Source organism: Alosa alosa, chromosome 2, assembly GCF_017589495.1.
Source record: "Alosa alosa isolate M-15738 ecotype Scorff River chromosome 2, AALO_Geno_1.1, whole genome shotgun sequence".
NCBI lineage: Eukaryota > Metazoa > Chordata > Actinopteri > Clupeiformes > Clupeidae > Alosa > Alosa alosa.
The window spans coordinates 29,769,591-29,776,338 of NC_063190.1; positions in this window are offsets into that span (position 1 = coordinate 29,769,591).

Genomic DNA, 6,748 nt, shown 5'->3' on the forward strand with positions numbered 1-6,748 from the left:
CTTGCTTAAAGTCCAAAACGACATTCTCTTAGCAGTTGATTCTGGATCTTGCGCCCTCTTGGTGCTTCTTGATCTGAGTGCAGCATTTGACACCATTGACCATAACATCCTAAGCGTAAACACAAATATAGAGCACAGATGTCATACATTAAACACAACTACTCAAAATGTATCACTTGTTTCAAATGATGTGACACAACCAATAAGTTCGGGGATCAGCGAGGGTTTAGGTGCCTTGTGCCTTGCTCAAGCGCACTTCAGCCGTTCCCACTGGTCAGAGATTGAACCGGCAACCCTTTGGTTCCTTGGTTTGGTTCCTTCTGGTTTGGTTTGGCAACGACTGCAGTACACTGCTGTAGACTGCAATGTACTTCTAATTTGCAGTGCTGAATGCCTGTCTTTTCCAGTATCAGTTTTACACAATTGCTAAAACACATTTTTTGAAACCTTCCACCCTTTTCTCAAAATTGTAAACAAAAACCCCCATTCTCAATACTTTATATTTACTGGATTTACAGTAAATATTGAATCTACTGAGTTATGAAATATGTTTGCTTTGTTTTGTTTTGTTTTTTAGATGCAAAATCTATTACTGTACTGTAAACAATGCAAATTTCTCCTGGATATATATGCACTGCCCTGAACACTATGTTTTTCATTTTTTGATGTAGTGTCTAATCACTGCTCAGTGTTTTCATTTTGACTGCTTTGTGAGATGATCTGAAGACAGTGTTTGGTTTTGAGCACAGGTACGACTGTTTTGAGCACAGGTACGACTGTTTTGAATCGATTGTTCAGTTTTGCAGAGGGTGGCAAAGGTTTTGGGAATGTAGTTTGAGATTTGGGATTTGTGTTTATAGTTTTGATAAAAGGGTAGCAGGTTTCAAAAAATGTGTTTTAGCAATTGTGAAAAAACATGTTATTTTCACCTTGACAGTAAAGGTGGGCAATGAAAAGGTGGGCAATGAAAAAAAAAAAAACTTGATGTCTAAATTCCTGTCTTTTCATACAGGGCTGTGTTTTGGGCACCAGCGCATGGCATAAAGTTCGTTTTTCACCCGCGCAAAGTTGAATTCGGTATTTGCACGTTCATTTTTTAAAGATTGCGCCCAGGGGTGTGGCAATTACATTTTTTTCTGATTGCTTAAGCACATTTTTTGTAACTATGGCTTTTTTTGCAAAACTCTACACACAAATGGCAAAACCTCTCACCCAATCAGCAAAACATTGTAGTTCTCTTGCAAAAGCTAACACACCTTGCTTAACTCTTCACACCTTCGTAAAAATGGTGTTTTCGTATCTAACAGTAAACACAAGCCATCACAATAGTAAGCACACAATGTGCCAACAACACACTGATGGTATGAATAAAAAACACATCTGGCTTTTGCTTTCTCTGTGCACAAGGTAGACTATGTCAGTTTGAGGTCATACTTTTGTCATAGTTCTGTAAACATACAGGGATCCCAACTTCAAGTATTAGTGTTTATTTACACACATCAAAACAAACACAAGTGTGTTTTTCCAAGTCAAAACACAAAATAGCATTTCACTGAGACAAAACAAATCAGTCTACATCGGGTCGTCTCTCTCAAAATTCTGTCTACATCACATGCAATGTCTTAGTCCAAGGCACCGGGAAAAATATATTCTGGAATGCCGTATCCAGGCCTGACATGACAATATCCCCACATGTAGACTGTTTTTTTGTCTGTTTTTTTCTCTTCTCACTCTTCCTGCTCACTCCATTGTACCCATTGTACATTACCTGTGGCTTATTTATAGTGCTTAGGCTGATTGCAAAGTGAACTAATTATCTAAAACAGTTTTCACATGAGAAAGTGTGCCAGAGTTGGCAAAATAGTGTAAATAATAGCCATTGCACGCACCATCCTTCTATCATTCATGAACATTACAAATTGCACGATTACAATGGGAAACATAATTAGAATAAAGATATTACGAAATACTGTACATCTCATGATGAGTAGTTATTCACCATCATTTGCAAATTGGTATTGACGGTTAAAAGTGACTAGGGGAAAGGCGAGAGACACGTATGGAGCACAGCTGAAGACGCACTGTCACGAGATATAAGCAACTCCTCTGCATGATAAATGTTGTTTTATTCAGTCATTTGAGCAACATTAGGGTAAGTGCTGCTTTTTCCAGCCTATGTTTTCGGTGGTAACCCATTGTGCAAATGCGTGAAGGCTATGCTAGGTTTTAGTAAAGCATGGTTTAAGAATGACTATTCCATACGGTCTCGCAAGCAGCCTCCTTCAAATGCGCCGTTGAATGCCAAAATACCGATGCATTTATTTTTACATATCAGCGTTAAGCCTTTAAAGGAATGACAGATGTCATTCTCATTGGTTTAAAATGATGTTACGCCCCAAACACACCCATATGACTGATTAAAAACCTAGGAACACCTTGTTTAGCCATCGCTCCACGTTTGATAGCGAAACCCCTCCCAATGTGAACTGGACATCCTACTAAATTTGAATAGACTTTTGACGAGTGACGATGCACTTTAGAATGTCATGATAGGGCCCTACAATGTCTTGATAGGGCCCACAAACTGCTACAGCTCATTCATTGAAATATATCAAATACATACATATATACATCTCCTATTATTACTACAAAAAACACTGCATCAAACAAAAAACCTTTGAGCTTGAATGTCATGCTCCTCATATATACCCATGAAAGCTGCCACTCTATATGCAAGTTCATATATACTGTAGGCCCACAAGGAGGTTTTGAGCAACAGTGTGTACATGATGTATCCAAAATGTATGACAAAAGTGTTTATAATGTGAGGCGAATGTTTGCTTTAGAGATGTGTTTATGACATTTTGAATGGTGTGTGTCATTTTGCTGGAGATTTGAGGTATTTTGCACTTTGTGTGAGCAATTGTGGGTTTTTTGTGGGTTTGTGTGAAAAATAGAATTTTGAAAATGTGGGCAAACAGTTGTAAAAAGCTGTAAAGCCTCTTCATAGAGGTTGTATTTTTTATTCTTTCATGTCTGTTTCAGTTTTACGCTGTTCACCTCAAAAACACTGTATTTCTGTCATTTGCTACTTCATATTTCCATGTAGGTGATGTGACTGTTGCACTCCGTAGACTATATCTATTTATTTTGATAGTCGTTCATACTTTAGTCCAGCTGTTGGCTGTGTAACAATCAGTCAGCTTATGTGCTTTTCACTACCATTACAGCTACAACTAATGTCAGCAGATGTGTAGGAGGATAGTCACAAGAAAGAAACTAACACACTCTGCTGAGACCTTCTAGCAGAGCTTCCTGTGAGAAAAGTACGAATAGAATAGAATAGAATAGAATAGAATCTACTTTATTGTCATGCCTGCATGAAAATTATCTTTGGTCTCACTGATAGGAATAGTATAAAACACAGAGGAAACATAGAGTAGACACATTCATTCCATTACACACAGACATATACACGTATCCACAGGATTACACCACTGTTCTACCTTAAAAACATGTTCAACATAATCAGATATACTGTCGTTCTTGTGAAACAGTCCCAGTAGTGCCATATCATCTGCATATTTGAATAATCTAAAAGTACTATGATGTAGTGTCATTTCATTTGTAAGAAAACATCCTTGAGGGGCCACTGTATTAAGTACTATTTCATTAGAGGTCATGTCCCTGGCACACACTTGCTGTGGGCGGTCGGTTAGGAAGTGTTTGATCCAGTGCACCTATGGTCTATGATATGGTCCGGCATCTGCTTCCAGCACACGCGGCACTTGTGAGCGTGTGATGATAATTGCGTAATTTTTACGGCATTTAAGAGTAGAGACAGAGGGCAGCTGGTCCAGGATGAAGCAGCTATCCCAATTTAAGTCCTGTCCCACCATCAGTAGTTTTAAATCAAATCTAAAGACCCATCTATTTTCTTTGGCCTATATAATGTACATTAATTTCTCCCCTTGTTTGTTTATTTATCTTATTTCTATTTCTTTCAGCATTATATTAACTGACATCTTTAACTTTACTATACATCTTCTAGGCCTATAGTAGTTTCAGTAACCATATGTTCTTTTATCTACAATCATAATCTGTTTATTATTATTATTTTGTATTTTTCATTTATTTATTTATTTTTTTGTCATTTATATTTTTATTTTTATTACTGTATTTACTTTTATTTCTGTGAGCACCTTAGGTCAATTACATTCCACCTTGAAATCTGCAACATTCAGATTCAGTATGTCTGTGGCTGATTGTATGCATCAAAACAAAATACATTTCAATACAGCATTCCTTCCAGTATTTTATATTTTTTAAATCCTGTGCATGTGAGTATCAGGAATCATCACTGCTGTAACTTTACTGTCTCACCTGTAGGCCTGGACTCCATCTGTGATGCTACTCGGGTGCTGCATGTTATGGGGCTCTGGGAGGACCTGTGTACCTGCTGCTGACAAGCAGAACCAGTGGACATGACCTGAGGTTATCCAGTAGAAACCACACTGTTTTTAGATTCAGAAAATTCAGGACAGTGTTCAGTGTGATGAGTTCAACACCACATCATTCCTCCAGAGGTGGCAGTTTGTTCCTGATAACTGGACCCTGATGATAAAGATAAACCCTGCAGAGAGGAGAGACTATGAGGAATCAACAGGAATGAGAGTGGGAGATCACCGAGTTCAGCTGATCATTGATGGTAAATAGTTTCCTGTAGGCCTACATAACAGGGGAGTTGGCGACTTGATGGTGCTCCATCTAGTTTTTTATTTATTTCATGGTTAATTATCTATATGCAGTATTTATTTAAATGTTGCTTTTACATTGTACAGTGGAGTTAATGATTTTCTTTATTTAGACTATTGCCTGCTAAGTCAATGGCTACAGTAAATTATGTTATTAATGATACTTCTACTGATGCACTTACTTTGTAACTGTTTCCATTGTTGTTTCTTTTTTCATAATAAATATTCTACACTCAATCCTAATCTTTGTCACCTGTAGGTCTGGACTCCATCTGTGATGCTACTCGACCCTCTTAAACTGTCTAGTTGAGTTTGATATGGATGTGTGTATCATAGCTTTGCAGATGATGCCATTTCAATTCTTATTAGAGTCTGTCTCCTTCATCAGCCCCTGTATCTGATGTGAACCTGTCAGTCAGTTGTTCAGCCAATGGGAAGAGGAGGGCAAGGTGCTCCTCCAATGGGGACCGTCCTCAGTACAGCTGGTTTCTGGATGGGCAGCGTCTGAGTGAGGCTGATCTCAGGCCAGATAATCAGACTCTCCTGCTGAATGTGACTGGAGAACTGACCTGCAGCGTCAGGAACCACGTCAGCAGCGCAAACACCTCAGCTCAACTTGTGGTGTGCTCTGGTAAGCTGCTTTTAGGTTCATGATGATGTCAAATGTCTGGTTTGAATCACAAGTCAATAGTGTGTGTGTGTGTGTGTGTGTGTGTGTGTGTGTGTGTGTCAACGTGTCAACTTGGGTTTGATTTGCTGTAGACCTCTGATAGAAAAAGGTTTTGGTTTCGTTTTGTTTGAAGACTGAAGCCATAGGGCTCTTGTATTAGGATAAATACTACTCCCTCTGGGTTAACTTCCCCAGGTTTGTCACTAAACCACATCCTTTGAAATACACCCCAGAGGTACATACTGATTGATAGTGACACAGAGCACATTAACATGAGACTTAGAATGTTCTCATAGTCCTCGGTAATAAATAATACACTGAGGTTTTTATTGGTGAACAACAGCCATTTTGAAATCAAACTTGTGTTTTTTGTCCTTCCTCTCTGAAGCTGCTGCTGCTGCTGCCTGCTCTCCAGTGTTCATCAGTGCGTGGCTGGCTGGCACAGTTCATCATCCTCACATCACTGCTGGTGGGAGGGCATTGCCACCACATACGAAACAAGAGATTGCACACTCCAGGTCAACATACACACCTTTAATGTGCCAAGTTGTGATCTGTTCTGATCTGTAATACCGGTATATTGTATACTCAGATGTGTTGTTTAGTGCAGTTGTACAGTTGTAAGTGTAAAACTACTGCACTACTTTCTGTAGGAAATATTTTGCCTGTAATTGTTCTGTTGTGAGCTTTGAGAATGTTAAGCAGTCAGATATTTACATTGGGGGTAATAGCCACTGATAGATAGATAGATAGATAGATAGATAGATAGATAGATAGATACTTTATTGATCCCCGAGGGGAAATTCAGGAAATGAGTTGTCCCCATTCAATGATAGTGGACGGGGTGGAGGGAAATTTCCAACATCTTCATCCTGTTCATATACTGGTTTGTGTAGTGTGAACAGTGGCGTAAGTTCTAAGTATAAGTACTCTTGATCCCGTGAGGGAAATTTGGTCTCTGCATTTATCCCGATCCGTGAATTAGGGAAACACACTCAGCACACAGTGAACACACAGTGAGGTGAAGCACACACTAATCCCGACGCAGTGAGCTGCCTGCTACAGCGGCACTCTGGGAGCAGTGAGGGGTTAGGTGCCTTGCTCAAGGGCACTTCAGCCGCTCCTAATGGTTGGGCTTATCTGGCACAGGTTGTGCTCATCCAGAAGCTTTCCAATGTCTGTTCTCTTCATTGTTCCATTACTAATGGCTACTGGTCATGTTGTCATTCTGAGTAGGACAAGTGTTGCTTTAAATGGCTCCTCAAAATACTAAACTTTTTATTTTCTAAAATGGCAATTAACTGAAGAAAATTCCCTTTTTATT